The sequence below is a fragment of the Galeopterus variegatus genome, unplaced genomic scaffold, assembly GCF_000696425.1.
Source record: "Galeopterus variegatus unplaced genomic scaffold, G_variegatus-3.0.2 Scaffold346, whole genome shotgun sequence".
In the NCBI taxonomy this organism is placed as follows: Eukaryota; Metazoa; Chordata; class Mammalia; order Dermoptera; family Cynocephalidae; genus Galeopterus; species Galeopterus variegatus.
The window spans coordinates 527,762-549,760 of NW_007726457.1; the positions used below are offsets into that span (position 1 = coordinate 527,762).

The 21,999-nt window shown below is 36.8% G+C and overlaps 1 pseudogene; it reads left to right on the plus strand.

Annotated features, from left to right (window-relative positions):
* Positions 1–321: 321 nt before the first annotated feature.
* LOC103586508 lies at positions 322–21,758 on the plus strand (annotated as a pseudogene).
* Positions 21,759–21,999: the final 241 nt, after the last annotated feature.

Sequence of the window (21,999 nt, forward strand, 5' to 3'; positions counted from 1 at the left end):
AGATGAGGATCCTTATCAGTATTCTGGGGAGAGGAATGCCACGGTCTGACATGTTTTGAAAGAACCACTTTTACTTGCTTGCTGAGAATAGAATGGGAAGAGGTAAGGATAAAAACAGGAAAATAGTTATGAGACTATGGTTAAAATCTAGCAAGCCTGGACCACAGAAATAGCAATTAAGGTGGTGAGGAGTGGTTGGTTGGATTCTGGATATATTTTTAGGGTGAACCCAAGAAGACTTACTGGTGGATTGGATGTTCAGTGTGAGTGAAACAGAGAGGAATCAAGGGTGACTCAAAGACTTTTGGCCTAAGCACTGAAATGGTGGATTTTTCATCCACCAAGATGGAAAGGTATGAGAGGATCAGATATCCGGAGGAAGACCAGGAGTCACTCGTGAAAAGTTTGAGTAATGTAAATGGCGACTTCAAATATAGAGTTGGAATCTGAGGTACAGAAAGTCAGTGCTGGAGATGTAATTCTGGCAACCATAGGCATATAGAAGAAGGCTGGATGAGATCCCCAGAGGAATGAGAGCAGATAGAAAAAGGAACTACAGTGTGATGCAAGTCGGTCTAAGGCTAAAAGATATGGGAAAAGATAAGACCTGCACAAAGGTCTGAGACTGAGCAACCGGTGAATTAGGATGAAAACTGAGTGTGCTAGTTTAGAAGCCAAAAGAAGTGTGTCAGGAAGGGCTGTCATCTCTGTCAAATGGGGTAAAATGGAGAGGGCTGAATGTGGGTCATGAGACTTAGCAAGCTGGAGATCATCTGTGACCTTAAGGAGAGCAAATTTGGTGGAATAGTGGGAGTTAAGGCCCAACTGCAGTAGTTTTATGAGAGAATGAGAGGAAAGAAACTGGGTAGACTGAGTGAGGGCACCCTCCACAGGTGTTTTGCTACAGAGGTGAGGAGAAATAAAGTGATAGCTGGTGGGGAGAGTGAGTGCAGTAAAAGATGTGTTTTTAAATTTAGTTTTTGCTTTTTAAGATGGGAGAATTAATAGTATGCTTGAGTACTGATGAGGATTATTCAGTAAGAGGAAAAAGTTGACAATGTAAGAGAGATGGGAGAGAATACACAGAATGAAGCCATTGAGTGGACAAGAGGGTTTGGAATTTAGTGCACATGAAGAGAGATTGGCTCTACAAGGACTGCAGATAATTTATCTTTCAAAATAGCCAAGAAAGCAGAGTGACCACAGATACTTATGGGGGGGGGGCGGTGAGGAGGTGCAGTGCACGGAATCTGGGATAGTTTTTTAATTGTTTCACCCCTTTCAGTGAAAGAGGAAGAAAGATCATGAGCTGAGAGTGGAGACAAGGGAGTAGGTGTTGGAGATTTAATGAAAAAAATAGGCATGAAAGAGCTAGAATACTGGTAGAGCAGTAGTTCTCAAAGGGTGGTCCCCAGATCACAGCATTGCTATCACTCGGGAATTTCTTAGTAATTCATGCATATTTCATGAATTGCTTCAGACCTACTGAATCAAGAACTCTGGGGCTGGCCTAGCAATCTGCGTTTTAACAAGCCTCCAGAGGATTCTGATAGACTCTGAAGTTTGGGAGTCACTAGAGTGGATAGTTACTGTATGATTGCTGAGTCACCCCAACTTCCTTGAATGTCAAGAATATAAAATGTGAGACTAGTCAGTATACTGTAGGTCTTTCTCCAGCTACAGCCATGTATTTTTTTATGGGGTAGAAAGAGACTTGGATTTACAAGTTATAAAAGTTAAAATAATAGGTCTGTAAAAATTACAGTACTAAACATTGTTGTAGGCTGAGTTGTGCTCCCCTTCCCCCCAATTCGTGTGGTAAAATAACAAATCTAAGTACCTCAGAATGTGATTATATTTGAACTTAGGCCCTTTAAAAAGGTAATTAAGGTTAAATGAACTCATTAGAATGGGTCCTAATCCAATATGACTAGTATCCTTATAGGAAGAGACTACGACACAAACATGTACAAAGGGAAGACGATATGAAGGCACAGGGAGAAGATAAGCCAAGGAGAGAGGCCCCAGGAGATGTTACCTTGATCTTGAACAGATAGCCTCCAGAATTATGAGAAAATTAATTTCTGTTGTTTATACCACCCAGTCTGTGTATTTTGTTATGGCAGCCCAAGCAAACTGATACAAAGATACCAGAAAAAAGGTTTTATTTTCTAATACTTAAGATAGAGGAGCTGTGGGCAGCCCCTATCACCTAGCAGCAAGCAGGAGCACACCCAGGGTCCTAAGCAAGAGAGGCAAGGGCAGTCCTCACTGCCCAACAGGAGGCAAGAGCATGCCTGGGGTCCTAGGCAGAAGCTGAGGTTAGCCTTCACTACCTGTCAGCAGACAGCAGCATGTATAAGGTCCTAGGCAGGAGCTGAAGGCAGCCCCCTCCACCCATCAGCAGGCAGGAGCACACCTGCGGTCCTAGGCAGGAGTCAAGGGCAGACCACCCCCACCTGGCAGCAGACAGGAACATACCCAAAACACTACTTCCATGTGGGTGGCCCACCACAGCCACTGCCACAGCCATGGCTGCCACAAAAACAGCTTGCTACCACATTAGTAGCCACAGACACCATGCAGGCAGCCCACCAGACACTTGACTGCATTGACTCAAGGAGAGTCACCAGAGTGGAGGCCAGAAAAAGAAGAGGAAGTCTCTCTCGTCAAACCCCACTCTGGAGTAAAAGAAGAAGCAACTGCTCTACCAGATGACAAGACATCAATGTAGAGATACTAGAAATATAAAAATCCATTAAAATATGACACCACCAAAAGAATACAGTAATTCTCAAATACCAGGCCCTATAGAGCAGGAAACCATTGAAATGACTGAAAAGAAGTTCTGAGCAACAATCTTAAGGAAACTCAATGAGATATGAGAAGACTCAGTTAGGTGACATAATGAAATGAGAAAAAGAATCCAAGATATGAAGGAGGAAATTTACAAAGAGAATAATAAAAAAGAATGTAGCAGAACTCATGGAACTGAAAGTTTCATTCAATGAAATAAAAAACACAACTGAAATCTTAAGCAGCAAGCTAGGTGAAAGCAATTCTGTTCTTGAGGATAGTCTTTTTGAAATAACCCAGGCAGACAAAAAAAAAAAAAGGAAAAAAGTTAAAAAAATGAAGAAAATCTAAGAGCTAGTAGACAAACAAGTGCACAAAGTGCACAAACACTGGAATCATGTGTGATGCAGAGATGAAAGGAAAAGGCATTGAAAATCTATTCAATGAAATAATAATGGAAACTTCCAAGGTATAGGGAGAGACACAGACCTTCAGATCCAGGAGGCTCAAAGATTCCCACACAGATTCAATCCAAAAAGATCCTCTTTCAGACACATTATTGTCAAACTGGCAAATCTCAAAGACAAAGAGATAATCTTAAAAGTGGCAAGAGAAGAACACCAAATCAACTATAAAGTACAAACAGCAGACATCTCAACAGAAACTCTATAGGCCAGAGGAAAATGGGATGACATATTCAATATATTAAAAGAAAACAATTGTCAGCCAAGGATACTACATCCAGCAAGGATATCCTTCAGAAATGAGGGAGAAATAGTGTATTTTCCAGACAAACAAAAACTGCAGTTCACCAACACATGATTAGCCCTGCAGGAAATCCTCAAGGGAGTCTTGCATCTGGTAACTGAAAAATGATAATCACTACCATGAATATACAAGAAAGAACAAAGCCCACTGGTAGAACAACAATACAAATGAGAAAGAAACTAAATCTTACCACCACAAAAAACCAACAAACATCAAAGACAAACAATAAAAGGGGAAGAAAGGAACAAAAGATATTTGAAACATCCAAACAGAAATAGATAAAATTCCAGGAATAAGACAATCTTCTTCAATAACAACCCTAAATGTAAATGAATTAAACTCCCCAGTCAAAAGACACAGACTGACTGACTAAAAAGTTAAACCCAACTATGCTGTTTTCAAGAGACTCACCTCACCTGTAAGGACAGACACAAACTAATAATGAAGGGATGGAAAAAGGTATACCATGTAAATTGAAACCCAAAATGAGCATGAGTAGCTTTCCTTATATTGGATAAAATAGATTTTAAACCAAAAACCATAAAAAGAAGGCCACTAAGTACTGATAAAGTGATCTATCCAGCTAGAAGACAAAGCAATTATAAATATATACACCCAACACTGAAGCACATAGATATATAAAGCAAACATTATTAGGCCTAAAGAAAGAGATAGATCCCAATACAATAATAGCAGGAAACCTGAACACCCTTCCGTCAGCACTAGGCAGATCATCTTGGCAACAAATTAATAGAGAAACACAGGATTTAAACTATACTGTAGACCAAGAGGACCTGGCAGATATTTACAGAACATTTCATCTAACAACTACAGAATATACATTCTTCTCATCATCTCATGGATCATTCTCCAGAATAGATCACATGTTAAGTCACAAATCAAGTCTCAACAAATTTAGAAAAACTGAAATCATTTCAAGTATCTTTTCAGACCACAATCAATTAAAACCAGAAATCAATAACAAGAGAAACTCAGGAAAACATACAAATACATGGAAATCAAGCAACATGCTCCTGAACAGCCTATGGGTCCAAGAAGAAATTAAACCAGAAATCAAAAATTTCTTGAAACTAGTAAAAATAAAGACACATCATACCAAAATCTGTGAGATACTGCAAAAGCAGTACTAAGTGGGAAGTTATTGCAATAAATGCTTTCATCAAAAGAATAGAAAGATTTCAAATAAACAACTTAATGCTACACCTCAAAGAAATAGAAAAACAAGAAAAATCCAATCCCCAGATTAGTAGACGTAAAAAAATAATTAAGATCAGAGAAGAACTATATGAAATAGAGACCCCAAAAATGATACCAAAGATCAATGAAACAAAAAGTTGTTTTTTTGAGAAGACAAAATAGACAAACCATTAGCTAGGCTAACTAAAAAAAAAAAAAAAAAAAAAAGGTGAACACCCAAATAAGAAAAATCAGAAATGAAAAAGAAGACATTGCAACCAATACCACAGAAATACAAAGAATAATTAGAGACTATTTCAAACAACTATATACCAACAAATTTGAAAACCTGGAGGAAATGGATCAATTTTTAGTCACATAGAGACTACCAGAGACTGAACCAAGAAGAAATAGAAAACTTGAACAGACCACTGATAAGCAATAGATTGAAGCAGTAATCAACAGTCTCCCAACAAAGAAAAGTCTAGGACCAGATAGCTTTATTGCTGAATTCTACCAAATATTTAAAGAGGAATTAATACCAAATCTCTTCAAACTATTTCAAAAAATTGAAGCAGAGTCTAGTCTCCCAAACTCATTGTACAAGGCCAGCATCACCCTTATACCAAAACCAGACAAAGATATAGCAAAAAAAAAACACACTATAGACTAATGTTTTTGATGAATATAGATGCAAGAAACTTCTACAAAATATTAGTAAACAGACTACAGCAACACATCCAAAAAATACCATGATCAACTTGGATTCATTCAGGGGATGCAAGGATGGTTCAATATACACAAGTCAATAAATGTAATATACCACATAAACAAAACCAAGGACAAAAACCATATCATTACCTTAATAGATGCAGAAAAAAAGTTTGATAGCAAATTAGGTATAGAAGGTATCTTGATACAATAAAAGTCATATATGTCAAACCCACCACCAATATCATCCTGAATGGGAACAAGACAAGGATGCCCTCTCTCACCACTCCTATTTCACATAGTATTGGAAGTACCAGCCAGAGCAATCAGGTAAGAGAAAAAGAACTAAAGGGCATCCGATTGGAAAAGATGAAATCAAATTTTCTCTGTTTGCAGATGACGTGATCTTATACTTAGAAAAACCTAAAGACTCTACCAAAAAACTCTTAGAGACGATAAACAATTTCAGTAAAGTTTCAGGATACAAAATCGACAAGCAAAAATCAGTAGCTTTTTTATACTCCAACCATGAATTAACAGAAAAAGAAATCAAGAAAGCAAGCCCCTTTACAATAGTCACCCAAAATATGAAATACCTAGGAATCAATTTAACCAGAGTTGAGGGTCTCTACAATGAGAACTACAAATCACTGCTGAAAGAAGTTAAAGAGGACACAGAAAGATGCAAAGATATTCCATGCTCGTGGATGGGAAGAACTAATATTGTGAAAATGTCCATACTACCCAAAGCTATCTACAGATTCAATGCAATCTCCATCAAAATACCAATGACATTCTTCACAGAAATAGAAAAAACAACCTTACATTCATATGGAACAACAAAAGACCCCAAATAGCCAAAGCAGTCCTGAGCAAAAAAAATAATAAAGCTGGAGGCATCACACTACATGACTTCAAATTATACTACAAAGCTATAGTAACCAAAACAGCTTTGTACTGGCATGAAAACAGACACTTGAGCCAATGGAACAGAATAGAGAACCCAGAAATCAACCCACATACATACAGCCAACTGACTTTTCCAAGGGCATCAGGAGCACACATTGGGGAAAGGATGGCCTCTTCAATAAGTGGTGCTGGGAAAACTGGACATCCATATGTAGAAGAATAACACTAGATCTCTACCTCTTGCCATATACCAAAATCTACTGAAGATGGATTAATGACATATATAAGACCTGAAACTATAAAACTACTAAAAAAAAAAAAACACAGGGGAAACACTTCAGGAAGTAGGACTGGGCAAAGACTTTATGAACAAGATCCCAAAAAGATAGTCAACAAAAGGAAAAATAAACAAATGGGACTATATCACACTAAAAAGCTTCTGCACAGCAAAAGAAACAATCAACAGAGTGAAAAAGACAACCTACAGAGTGGGAGAAAATATTTGCAAGCTGTGCATCCAACAGGGGATTAATATCCAGAATATACAAGGAACAAAAACAACTTAACAGTAAAAAAGCAAGTTACCCAATTAAAAAATGGGCAAAGGAGATGAACAGGCATTTCTCTTAGGAAGATATACAAATGGTCAACAGACACATGAAAACATGCTCAACATCACTAATTATCAAGGAAATGAAAATCAAAACTGCATTGGGATATCATGTCATGCTAGTTAAATTGGTCAGTATCAAAAAGACAGAGAATAACAAATGCTGGTGAGGATGGGGAGGAAGGGGAACCCTTCTACAGTGGATGGACTGCAGTCATTATGGAAAACAGTATGGAGGTTCCTCAATCAACTACAGATAAAACTGCCATATGCTCAAGCAATCCCACTTCTAGGTATATACCTGAAGGAGTGGAAATCATGTTGAAGGGATTCCTGCACTCCCATGTTTAACACAGCCCTGTTTACAACAGCTAAGAGTTGGAACCAACCTAAATGTCCATCAATGAATGACTGGACAAGGAAAATGTGGTATATATAAAACCAAGGTCAAGGGTTTGGTCCCAGTACTGGCCAGCTGCCAAAAAACCCCCAAAGAATAATGGAATACTACTCTGCCATAAAAAGGAATGAAATTCTGCCATTCACACTAACATGGATGAACTTAGAGAAAATTATGTTAAGTGAAATAAGCCAGGTATAGAAAGAGAAATACGGCATGTCCTCACTAATAAGTGGAAGCTGAAAAACATAGTTAAAATAAAAGTTCTGATTTCACTTACTAGATCAATACCTTGGCCAACTGTCTTACCCTCTGTAAGTCTCTTTATCCACCCCTGTAAAGGGGCATAACAGCATCCACCTTATGGGCCTGTTGAGGAGATTAAATGAGATAATGCGTATAAAGTTTAGCTCAGTCTTAACCCTTGCCAGGTCCTCAAATATGTCAACATGAAAAAAATGGCAATCAGTTCAAAAGAGCATATGTGGCCAGCCAGGATGGCTCTTCCTTGTGAATCCACAATTAGAGCCCAAATTGCAAAGTGTGGGGGGAATCAGGTTCTGTGGCTGCAATTTGAGGTATGCTCCTGATCCTTGAGGCAGTGCCCTGGTTTTCTTCTCCAGGATTGATTTCTGAAGCAGGAAAGGCCACAAAGCAGGACTAGGACCGCTGAGTTGATTTTCCATGTTGACATAGCAGACCAGGCCCTGTCTGGTTTATCAACTGATGCTGTTATTTCCAGGTCTTTTACGAAACTGAGCCAGGAAAATTCATACCAGATTGTTGGGTTTTCTCTTGTATAGTTTGTTTGGGGGCTGTGGAGGCAGGGAAGTAGGGTACGGAGGAGAAAGAGCAACTCCTTTTCTCCTCCCAATTTTGTATTTAGCCATTTCAAAGTGTCATAACACTGAGAAAATACTGGTTAATTGGCCATATAGCAGTTTTTTTTATATAAGACCCAATCTAGGCTCGGGATGCTATTTGCTGTTATTATCACTTCCAAGTGTGATGCTTTGTTGTATCCTTCCTCTACAAGCAGTTATTTGTTGGTAATGGATTTCTGTAAGACAAATTATATCCTCCCTTTAAGGATTATTTTGATTGTGTATCTACAACACTCTTTTCAGAAGGGGCTAATTGTTACTGACAGGGATGATAGAGAGACAGATTCTCCCTGTTCTGGGCAATTGAATAACCTCTCATCCCAGTTTACTTCGTGCAGAGCTGTCATTGAACCAGCATCCTTGATTTGTGTTTAAACTACAACAAAAATGAATGCAGGAAGTCTCAGTTTATGCAAAGGTCAGTACTCCCATGATCTCAAAGCCTTTTCAAAATTCTGCAAGCTTGCTACTTGTGGATTCCACAGACTTTATTCGTAGGGCCACTCAGTATAAAGTAATCATCTGCAAGTGCCTTTTTGTCTCATTAAGTCAGAGAACCAAACTGGTGGTTTATGGTTGAATTAGTCCTACATATTTAAGAGCTTGGTGCATTTACTAGTTTTAGTGTTTTCCTTTTGGTTGCATGTGGCCTTGATTTAATAAGGATGTCAACACAATATCTTACATATTTTTCAAAATTTTTTTTCCAAGATAGTACTAAACTTTAAATTTTATTTATGGTGCTTTTTGTGGTGAGCGGTATTATGTTTCCACATCCACAAACCTATTTGTATTTCTCTTTTTGGTGTGAGGGGAAAATTCACGTTGTTTTACCCTCTGCTTCCAGTAGCTCAATAATATCCCCATATCCTTGTATTTTTCCTTAATTTGAAATGGCTCCTTTGTTATGTAGTACTTTCTTCTATATGCTAAGTAATCTAAATCAGATATCTGTCTAGTTCCATGATTTGTAGGTCTATTTGTTTATCAGCACCGCTCCAATTCAATGACTGGAGCTTTAGAGTTTTCATATATGGTGAGGATAGTCTTAATCTATTACTCTCCTTTACTAAAACATTTTATTTTTTATGAGCTGTTTATCATTAAAAATATAATGTTTGATATTGTGATTGCATATGTGATACTTACATTTCAATATAAAAATTAGCAAATATAGAAGGATATCTTGTAAAAAGTAAAAAGCCTCCTTGATTTTTCAATCCTACCCTAAGATCAAATACTGTTATCAATTTGGTGAGTGTACTTCCAGATCTTTTTTTATGCATTTGCATATATGTGTTCTCAAAGTAGTTTGAGGTTTTCTGTTTACATGAATTATCACAATATTGAGCACCCACAGGTATAGGCCCTGGGATGCATCCGTGATCAAAACAAGCAAAAACCACTGGGCTTGTGGAATTTATATCCAGTGGAGAAAGCAGACAATTAACAATAAACATAATATATAATTAAATCATTTAACATCTTAAAATAGGGTAAATGCTATGGAAAAGTAGAGCAGAGTAAAGGGGAATCAGAAGTTGGTGTGTGTGTGTGTAGTGAGGAATGTTGCAATTTTAAATAGGATTGTCAAGCAAGCTCCACTGCAAAAGTAACATTTGAGCAAAGATTTGTAGGCCATAGTCCAAAAGTTGGTTTTAACACAAACATATTTTAAAGATTTTTCTTATTGGCACATAAAAATACCTTTCTTCTATTAATTGCTTTTTAATATTCTATAGCACTTGAATACTTTCTTGGAAACTTACTAAGACTATAGAAGATTTTAAAAAAACAATGAAGAACATTTTACTAGACATAGAAGTTCATGGTAAAATAGAATTAAAAAATAATATGAATCTTTTCATGAACTTTTGAGGTATGTAACCCAAATTAAGAATATGCATTGTTTTCTAACATTATTGAAATATCTACAAATAATTTATCACACATTAGGAATTAATCATTATCTCAATAAATTAAAAACAAACAAAAATAAACAAATGAAATAGCAAAAATGAATATTATTCAGACTATATCTTTAAACCATGATGCAATAAATTAAGAAATAAACAATGAGATAATAGCTGACTAATTCTATTCACATATCAAAATTTTAAAAATATGTATAACTGGTGCAATAAAAAGAGAATCAAAATTTGTATTAGAAACTCTTAAAGCAAACAGTGATAATATTGCTCATCAATTCCTGTGAGATACAATTAAAGCACTATATCAGAATTAAATAATCCCTCAAACACTTATTTAAAAACAGCGTAGTTTAAAATTATACTCAAAATCTAGAAAAAAAATAAGCAAAATGCAAGTAAAACAGAAGAATTTGGGAAGAAAAAATAGTGACTTAAACAACATTTAAACAATATGTGGTTGTTTGTAAAGACCACACCAACCTACTTTGCAAGCTAGCTGAAGAAAAGAAGATAAGGGGATATAATTTCAAATAAGGAAAAAACTTTTTTTCAGTAAAAAAGAATGGTATCTGTCTATGAAAAATAACACATACCTTTTTAAAAAATCTAGAATCCAGATAAAATGCATAGTTTCGAGAAAAAAATATGTTACTAAAACTGACTCATGAAGAGTAGATAACCTTCATAGACCAATTGCAATAAAAGAAACAAAATATAGTCAAAGATATTCCCTTAAAAGAACATTAAAAAACTTTAGTTTGAACATGGTTGATTAGAATCACCATTTCTCACTTACTATCTTAAATATTATAGCAAAGTAATCAGAAAAATAAGAAACAAAAATGTAAATTCAATTTTTTGTTGAAAAGCAGACTGCTTAAATCTCTAAACTATAAAACAGGAGAAAAGGCTGCCCAAATCAGTAAAGATGAAACAGAAGTGGAGAAAGGCACAGAAAAGAATACCTATGATTTCAGATTTCAGAAAATGTTGGTAAAGCATTCTAACTTAAGTGGTGCGCCCTAATGCAGAAAAACCATTGTTTTCCTGACAGGAAAACAGGGCCAGAGTTTAGGGACTATCAGTGGGAACTTCCATAGATCAGGTTCTTTCTGGCCTCAGACATGACTCTTTCCTCGTTACATATTCTGAAAAGAGCTGGTTGAGTAAAAAATTTTTACAGAAATTGAAAAGATGAGTTCTAAAAACAAAGAAAAAACTAACTAGCATAGTCTTTATTATTTTTAAAAAATAGAAGGAAGAAAACATAAGAAACAAACAACATACACAGAATACTCTCTGGAAAACAAAACTGTTTTTCACAGAACAGTGAAAGTTGTTATTGAATATATCAATGGAATTAAAATAGTAATTAGAACAATTGTTTTCATAAAACAAAAGCACAAAGAAGTTATGCAAGAATTTAGGAAAGATATGAGAAGACTACAGAAGGAAATATGAACTGGCAAAATTTAGAAAGTAGGCTAATGATTACAATCTGTATGAAAATATACCTCAAGAGAACTTCTTTAAATAATAAAGCCCTGCAATTTACATATTTAAAGGGCATATTCTATTAAAGTTACTGGACTTGAAAGATAAAGACGCTTCAATTGGACAAGAAGTGAAAGTCCCTTCTAGGACAAAAAAGGCAGGGCAGCCTTATTAGCTGCACAGTAACATAAAATGCTAGAGTCAGTTGAGGCAATGATCACAACCCCTGAAGAAATGAAAAATGATCAATACATTTTCCACCAGGAAAAACTTTTATTATAGTGTAAAAGGCAGTTGAAACTACAAGGATGTATAACTTTTGCTTATCAGATTGGTAAATATTAATAAGTTTGATAATACACTATGTTGGCAAGAATTTGGGAACATGGGTGCTTTCATTGCAGGTGGGAGGATCCATTGGTATAAATTCTATAGAGAATAATATGATAAGAAACGTTAAAATTATATATATATGTGTGTATATATATATATGTGTGTGTGTGTATATATATGTGTGTGTGTGTATATATATATATATATATATATATATACACACACACACATGCATATATATGTATGTACCCTTTGACTCAGTAATTCCACTTCTAGGATTTTTCCCTTCAGAAATACTTGCACAAAAGTGCAAGGATATAAGTACAAGTATTTTCATGTAACATTTTGCTTATAGAAAGTGATTGGAAGCACACTAAATGCCCATCAATTGGAGAATATTTAACTACATTATTAATATTTAAATACATAAAAAAGAGAATATTTTTATTTATTTATTTTAAAATTTTATTTTATTTTATTTTACTTCTCACAATACATTGTATTTGATTTTCATGCCCCTTTACCTGTTCTTCCCCCCCCCCCCCATCGTATCTGTGCACTTGGCTTAAATAGTTCAAGGAATTTTTGTGGTTATTCTGTCTTCTTCTCCCACCCTTTATTTGTTTGTGTGTTTATTTATTAATTTTTGCTACCACAAATATGTGAGAACATGTGATATTTCTTTTTCTGTGCCTGCCTTGTTTCACTTAATATAATTTTCTCTAAGTCCACCCATGTTGTTAACGTTTTGTTCCTTTTTATAGCAGAGTAGTATTCCATTGTGTAGCTATACCACAGTTTCCTTACCCACTCATCTATATTGTATATAGAGCTGCAATAAACATTGGAGTACAGGTATCCATTTGGCATGATGATTTCCATTCTTCTGGGTATATTCCCAGCAGTGGGATTGCTGGGTGATATGGTAGATCTATCTGTAATTGTTTGAGGAAGCTTCATATCATTTTCCGTAAATGCTGCACCATTTTGCAACCCCACCAACAGTGGATGAGAGTTCCTTTTTCTCTGCAACCTCTCCAGCACTTATTGTTCTCAGTCTTTTGGATGTTAGTTATCCTAATTGGAGTAAGATGGTATCTCAGTGTGGCTTTGATTTGCATTTCCCAGATATTGAGTGATATTGAGCACTTTTTCATGTGTCTGTTGGCCATTCATATATCTTCCTTTGAGAAATGTCTGTTCAGCTCCTTTGCCCATTTTTTTTTTTTTGTCTTTTTTTTTGTGACCGGTAAGGGGATCACAACCCTTGGCTTGGTGTTGCCTGCACCGCGCTCAGCCAGTGAGCGCAGCGGCTATCCTTATATAGGATCCGAACCCGCGGCGGGAGCGCCGCCACACTCCCAAGTGCTGCACTCTCCCAAGTGCACCACGGGGCTGGCCCACCTTTGCCCATTTTTTAACTGGGTTATTTTTTGTTGTTGTAAAGTTATTTGAGTTCCCTGTATATTCTGGATATTAATCCTTTGTCAGATGTATATTTTGTAAATATCTTCTCCCACTCTGTTGGTTGTTTTTTTTTACTCTGTTGATTGTTTCTTTTGCTGTGTAGAAGCTTTTGATTTTGATATAATCCCATTTGTTTATTTTACCTTTAGTTGCCTGTGCTTTTTGGGTCCTATTCATGAATTCTGTAGCCACTCATACTTCCTGGAGTGTTTCCCCTATGTTTTCTTAGAGGAGTTTTATTGTTTCAGGATGTATATTTAATTCGTTAATTCATTTTGAGTTGATTTTGGTATATGGTGAAAGATATGGGTCTAGTTTCATTCTCCTACATATGATTATCCAGTTTTCCCAGTACCATTTCTTGAAAAGGCAGTTTCTTCCCCAGTATGTAGACTTGGTGCCTTTGTCAAAGATCAGATGGCTGTAGACATATGGGTTAATTTCTGGGTTCTCTGTTCTGTTCAATTGATCCACATGTCTGTTTTTATGCCAGTACCATGCTGTTTTGGTTATTATAGCTTTGTAATACAGTTTAAAGTAAGGTAGTGTTATGCCACCAGGTTTCTTTTTTTTTTTTTTCCCCTCAGGATTGCTTTGGCTATGTGTGGTCTTTTGTTATTCCATATAAATGTCTGGATGGCTTTTTCCATCTCAGAGAAAAATGTCATTGGAATTTTGATGGGGATTGCATTAAATTTGTAGATCATTTTGGGTAATATGGACATTTTCACAATGTTAATTCTTCCAATCCAAGAGCATGGGATATCTTTCCATCTTCTTGTGTCCTTTTTAATTTCTCTCAACAGTGGTTTGTAGTTCTCTTCATAGATATTTTTCACATCCTCAGTCAGCTTTATTCCTAAATATTTTATTTTTTTGGTGGCTATTATAAATGGGTTAGCTTTCTTGTTTTCTTTTTCTGCATGTGCAATGGTGGAGTATAGAAATGCTACTGATTTTTGCGTGTTGATTTTGTATGCTGCAACTTTGCTGAAACCGTTTATCAACTCCTGGAGTTTTTTTATAGAAGCTTTAGGCTGTTCAATATATAGGATCATATCATCTGCCAAAGGGACAGGTGGACTTCATCCTTTCGAATCTGGATGCCCTTTATTTTCTCTTCTTCTCTGACTGCTCTGGCTAGTACTTCCAATGCTATGTTGAATAGGAGTGGTGACAGTAGACATCCTTGTCTAGTTCCTGTTTTTAAGGGAAAAGCTGAAAGCTTTTCTGTTCAGGATATCCTGTTCAGGATGATATAGGCAGTGAGCTTATTGTATATGGCTTTAATTATGTTGAGATACTTTCTGTCTATGCCTAACTTGTAGAGAGTCTTTATCTTGAAAGGATGTTGAATTTTGTCAAATGCTTTTTCAGCATCAATAGAGATGATCATGTGCTTTTGGTCTTTGCTTTTATTAACATGGTGTATCACATTTATTGATTTGCATTGAACCAACCTTGCATCCCTGGAATGAATCCCACTTGATTGTGGTGTTTAATTTTGTGTATGTGTTGCTATATTCTGTTAGCTAGTATTTTATTGAGGATTTTTGCGTCTATATTCACCAAGGGTATTGGCCTGTAGTTTTCTATTTTTGATGCATCTTTGTCTGATTTTGGAATCAGGGTGATATTTGTCTCATAGAATGAGTTTGGGAGAATGGCCTCTGTTTCAATCATTTGGAACAGTTTATAGAGAATTGGTATCAGTTCCTCTTTGAAGATTTGGTAGAACTCTGCAGTGAACCCATCCGATCCTGGGCTTTTCTTTGTTGGGAGCCTTCTGATAACATCTTCAATCTCTTTTATTGTTATGGGTCTGCTCAGATTCTCTATACCTTCTTGCCTCAGTTTTGGTAGCTTGTATGCATCCAGAAATTTATCCATTTCCTCCAGATTTTCAAATTTGTTGGCTTATATTTGTGTATAGTAGTCTCTAATGATTCCTTGTATTTCTGAGATGTCAGTTGTAATTTCACCTTTTTTATTTCTAATTTTTGTTATTTGGGTCTTCCTTTCTTAGTCTTGCTAAAGGTTTGTTGATTTTATTAATGTTTTCAAAGAACCAACTTTTCATTTCTTTGATCTTTCGTATCATTTTCATTAAGTTCTGCTCTGATCTTAATGATTTCTTTCCATCTGCTAACTTTGGCTTTGGATTGTTCTTGTTTTTCTAGTTCTTTAAGGAGAAGTGTTAGGTTCTTTATTTGCCATCTTTCTGTTCTTCTGAAGTAAGCATTTAATGCAATAAATTTCCCCCTTAAAACTGCTTTTGCAATATCCCACAGGTTTTGGTATGATATGTCATTATTTTCATTAGTTTCAAGAAATTTTTTGATTTCCTGTTTAATTTCTTTTTGGACCCACATGTCATTAAGGAGAATGTTGTTTAATTTCCATGAGTTTGTATAGTTTTCAGAGTTTTGTTTATTATTGATTTCTAATTTTAATCCATTGATCAGAAAAAAAATGCATGAAATAATTCCAATTTTTTTGAATTTGTTAAGACTTGATTTGTGACCTAACATGTGATCTATTCTGGAGAATGTTCCATGTGCTGATGAGAAGAATGAATATTCTGAGGTTGTTGGGTGGAATGTTCTATAGATATCTGCCAAATCCAATAGGTCTAAAGTCTTGTTTCGATCTTGTGTTTCTCTGTTGACTTTTTGCCTAGACGATCTGTCCAATGATGGGAGTGGGGTGTTCACCACTATTATGGTATTAGTGTCTATTTCTTTCTTTAGATCTAATAGTGTTTGCTTTGTAAATCTGGCTGCTCCGACATTAGGTGCATATATATTTATGATTGTTATGTCTTCTTGATGGATAGATCCTTTTATCATTATATATTGGCCATCTTTATCTCTTTTAATGGTTTTTGCCTTAAAGTCTATTTTATCTGATATAAGAATAGCTACTCCAGCTCATTTTTCATTTCTAATTGCATGATATATCTTTTTCCATCCTTTCACTCTTAGTCTATGTGTGTCTTCACAGGTTAAGTGAGTCTCTTGAAGACAGCATATTGTTGGGTCCATCTTTTTAATTCAGTCAGTCAGTCTGTGTCTTTTGAATGGGGAACTTAGTCCCTTACAACACCTTTATTGAAAGGTGTTGATTTACTCCTAGCATTATACTGACATTTGTTTAGATGTCTTAAGTATCTTTTGTTCCTTTCTTTCAAATTTTCTGTATTTGTTGGTTTCTTGGGGTGATAGATAAACTATTTTTTCTCTCTTTTGTTACCATTTTTGTTTTGCTGGTAGGTATTATTCTTTCTTGTGTATTCATGGTAGTGATGGTTGTTTTTGTGGTATCAAACCCAGTACTTTGTTGAGAATTTCTTGTTGGGCTGGTCATGTGGTAGTGAACTCCCACAGTTTTTGTTTGTCTTAGAAATATACTAGTTGTCCTTCATTTCAGAAGGATAGCCTTGCTTTGTAAAGTATTCTTGGCTGGCAATTTTTGTCCTTTAGTGTTTTGAATATATCTTCCCATTCTTTTCTGGCTTTTTGAGTTTCTGATGAAAAGTCTGATGTTATTCTGATTGGGGCTCCCTGAGAAGTGATTTGCCACTTCTTGCTTGCAGCTTTTAAGATTCTCTCTTTGTCTTTGATTTTTGTCAGTTTTATAATCACATGTCTTGGAGAGGACCTTTTTGGGTTGAATGTGTTTGGTGATCTTTGGGCTTCCTGAATCTGGGGATGTGTGACTTTCCCTATACCTGGGAAGTTTTCTGCTATTATCTCATTGAGTATGTTTTCAATGCCATTTCCTTTTCCCTCCCCTTCTGGAATACTCATGATTTGGATGTTGGAGTGCTTAAGGTTGTCAGTTGTCTCTCAAATTTTCTTCAATTTTTATGATTCTTTTTCTTTTTTCTGGTCTGCCTGTCTTCAGGTCAGAAATTCAAACAGCCTGTCTTCAAGGTCAGAAATTCTCTCTTCTGTTTGTTCAAGTCTGCTGGTTAAACTCTTTGTCGTGCCTTTTTATTTTATTTAATGAATGCTTCCGCTCCACAAGTTCAGGTTCGTTCTTTTTCAAGGCATTGATTTCTTTGTACATTTCTTCTTTCAGATCCTGTATGTTTTTTCTCATTTCATTGTGTTGTTTCACTGAGTTTTCTTGTATCTCATTTAGTTTCCTTAGAATAGTTACTCTAAATTCCTTGTCTGTCATTTCAAAGCCTTCCGGTTCTATAGGATCTAGCACTTGTAAGTTATTAATTTCCTCTGGTGGTGATTTACTTTTTTGATTTCTCATATTTCTAGTTTCTTTCCTTTCGTTTTTTGTCATTGTGGCTGGGGGTATCTCAGTTCACTCATTTCACCCTGATGTATGGCTTGGATCCTGAAGGGTCTGCTGCTTCTGGACAGCAGAAAGTTGCCTGGACCAGAAGTCCCACCCCACATGCCTTCACCGGCTTGTCAGGCTCAGGGCTTGGAAACCCGTGCCTCTCAGTTCGCTCAGGGAGATGGGACAGCCTGGGCCAAAAGTCCCGTCCTGTCAGCCTTCACCGGCTTGTCTGGCTCGAGTCTCTGGAACCAGTGCCTCCCAGGTTGCTCAGGGACAGCCTGTGCAGGAAGTCACACCTCAGCCCTACCTGCCTTCTCTGGCAGCAGTCTCGGGGCGTGTGGGCCCCAAAGCTCTAAAGCTTTAAAGTGTCTTTAGGAAATGGAGAGCAACCTGAACTGGGGTCCTGCGGCGGGTGGCTCCTGTCTGTCCTAGCACAGATTTTGGGTCCTCTGTTGCTACTCCTCAAAAGCTGCAAATTGGTCACTATGAGGGAGAGAGTGACACCAGGAACCGACTACTCCACCATCTTCTCCCCTCCCCCCAAAGAGAATACTTTAAAACAAAGTAAATAAATGTTTATTGTGAAAAGCTAGATGGAAACATTTTTGATCAAATAAGGGGCTGTTTGGCTCCTCACTATACAGTCAGGTTTTTATAAAGGTTTTCTTTGTAGTCTAGGAATAAAGTTACTATAAACTTCTCTCTTCATTTTATTCTAAATGCCTTCCCTAGCCTTTACCCCCTTCTCCTAAGTACCCATATATTTTTCCATATATTTCTCCACCCTCCAACCCACCAAAATTGTATATATTTCTCCAGCCTCCAACCCACCAAAATTGTATATCTTAAGAAAGACTTATGAATTTATTCCCTTTAATATATAAATGTCTCATAAGGCTTAATTTATAAATCTTGGGATTATTGGCTATTAAGAGAAGATAACACTTAAGCCAAAAGAATGAATATTTAATTGTACAAGTCTCAGTATCAGCTTGCCTGTTGATGAGCTGGTTTGTGGGTGGTAGGTGGTGGTGGTGATGTAAGCTTTCCCATTGTTTCCCAAATCTTATACTCTACCTACTTGTAATCCTGCCCTTGCTCAGAACATACGTGTTTGCATACGTTAAAAGTTAAAGTGTTTTTTTTTTTTGAGATTCTGTGAGGTTGTTCTTCCTCTCCCATGAGTATTTGTGCAGAGAGTTTGTTTTATGTCATCTCTACCACATTAGTGTGCCAAATTGCATTCTACAAATGTCTTGGGAATTCAATATAAGATTTTATGCAATTCAATGTTTTATATTAAATCATGAGTAGGCATTCTCCTGAGCACTATGTAGAACACTGGAGATTTTGCCTGAGCTTTTTCCTTAATTAGAAACTTACTGGTACCCTTCCCACCACATTCCCTTAAAGTTCCTTTTTCACTTTCTAGATGCCTCTGTTTGTTAAAAGACCAGCTATTTAATTCTCTCATCCACGAAACCTTTTTTTTTTTGTTGTTGTTGTTGCTTATTACAGAATACCTGAAACTGGGTAATTTATAAATAAACAAAGTTTATTTCTTATGGTTCTGGATGCTGGGAAGTCCAAGGTCAAGGGGGAGCATCTGGCAAAGCCCGTCTTGCTGGTGGGGACTCTCTGAAGAGTCCCATGGTGGCACAAGGCATCACATGGTGAGGAAGCTAAAACTAAAGATTCTTACTGATAATACTAGCTCAGGTCTTTCCTTCTCTTCTTATAAAGCCATTAGGCCACTCCCATGATAACTCATTAATCCATTAATCCATAATGACCTAATCATCTCTTAAAGACCCCATCTCTCAATATTGCCACATTAGAGATTAAGCTTCAACATGAGTTTGGAGGGTACAAATATACAAGCTGTGGCACCTCCCAAACACAGAAATTTCTCCCTGGGAAGAAATGAACTCATCATATAGCTCTTATTAAATATATCTACAGTCTTATACTCTACCCCAAAATAGCATATGCATTCTCTCTTTCTTTCTCTCTTCTGCTCTCTCTCTGGGCTTTCTGGCATGAAGTTTAACTGTTAATATTTTATGGATATACTTCTTTGATTGCAATGTGTTGTATTCAGGGATATTTATTTCATTGAAATAAGTGATGTCTCTTCCATACACAAATGTTTTGTAAGCACTATTGGCAGAGTATTATATTAACATGCTTAAATTTTTTAAAACATTGATAACTAACATAACTTGAAGTTTGCAGATAGGAAGCTACATTGCCCCATCAAGCCCACATTGGGAAATTACTGACTTTGTGAAAGTTTATTAAGTTGTTGAGGATGAATCAAAAGAGGGATATCTCACTTCTGCTTCTTTGCCATGGAGGTGGGCTTTCCTGAGCCCCAGAATGGAGTCTGTGCTACTTCCTGTCCTGGGTTGGGTAGTCTCTTCCCTCCTCTCAGACTATTGCCTTCGGCTTCCATTTGGCCTTGTTTACTCTCAAAATTTGAAATGCACATTTAGAAACCTTTCAGTTTATTTGGGGTAGAAGAGACTGTAAGTATTATTTTTACCATTTTTCCATTTTTTCCCCCACCATAGATGTCTTCTTTCTGTGACTTTCCTGTCAGGCACAATGCCTCTTCTAGTCATGTGTGTGAACATATATGTGCACACATGTGTGTATGCGTGTTTCCCACCAACACCCAGACCACATTTCCAGTGGTGTTTTCTAAAGTGCCATTAGCTGGCTGTGCATTCATGGTTTACTATTTCATGTGGTGGTGACCCAAGTAGATTCTAAGCATTTGATGTGTCCAGCACATCTTCGTATTTCCTCCCCCTTGGAACTACAGAACCTACCACAGAATTGCTTAATGAGTAGTATTTGTTATCAAGGGTGATAACACATAGTCCATGCTTTCAGGGAGGTGTAGACCGTGTGGTACAAGCACTTTGCTGCAAATAAAATGTGAGTTTTTGCTCCCTTCTGATTTCCTACCTTCCCACACTTAGGTTTTAAAGTGATATTGACATATGTCAGAGCTGGTGGCTGGTCAGCTCATGGTGAATGTTATCTTGCTTACTATGAACACAAGCATTATGTAGAGAGAATTTATCAGGAGGCAGCCCAGAAACTTTTCCTTTCTTTGCTTGGACACATTAAAGGAAGTGGTGAAGCTGTTATTTTACTTAACCCATCCTGGAAAAGGAGGTGACACTTTAAAGGTGCTTTTGAGCAATTGCAGTACATTGAGCTCCAAAGTGACAGCACCAAGGCAAGTGAGAGCCAGACGGGCACTGGGCGACTCTGTGCCTCCCTGAGGAAAAATAACCAAACACGGGCGAAAGAGTTCCTAAGAGGCCGAGAGGCACAGGTCATCACACGCATTCTTTGTGCAAACTTGCTGGGAGGAGCACAAGAAGCCACACCAGATGCTTTGGTCAGCATCTTGGTGCTTTCTAAGGAGTGCTTAGAGAGGTGGAAGACCATGTCTGCTAAAGATAAAGGAAAATTTGAAGACAAGGCAAATATGGACAAGGCCTGCTATGAAAGAGAAATGAAAACCTACCCATATCCCTCCTAAGGGGAAAACACAAAAGAAGCTCAGGGATCCCAATGCATCCAAAAGGCCTCCTTTGGCCTTTCTCTTGTTCTGTTCTGAGTATCTCCCCAAAATCAAAGGAGAACGTCTTGGCCTTTCCATTGGTGATGTTGCAAAAAAACTGGGAGAGATGTGGAACTGCACTGCTACAGATGATAAGCAGCCTTATGAAAAGAAAGCTGCTCAGCTGAAGGAAAAATATGAAAAGGATATTGCTGCACACTGAGCTAAAGGAAAGCCTGGTGCAGCAGAAAAGGGAGTTGTCAAGGCTGAAAAAAGCAAGAAAAAGAAGGATGAGGCGGAAGATGAGGAGGATGAAGAAGATAAGCAGGAGGAAGAGGATGAAGAAGATAAAGAAGAAGAAGAAAATGATGAATAAGTTGGTTCTAGAACAGTTTTTTCACTTGTTTACAAAAGCATTTACCCCCTTATACACAACTCACTCCTTTTAAAGAAAAAGATTGAAATGTAAGGCTGTGCAAGATTTGTTTTAAATAAATAAAGAAATCTGTGTTTGCAGTCTCCAAAACACTCATTGATCCTGAATCCATACCACTCCTACAAATAAAACCTGCTAATAAATTATTCTCTCCTGACATATCAAAATAGGGAAATTTCCA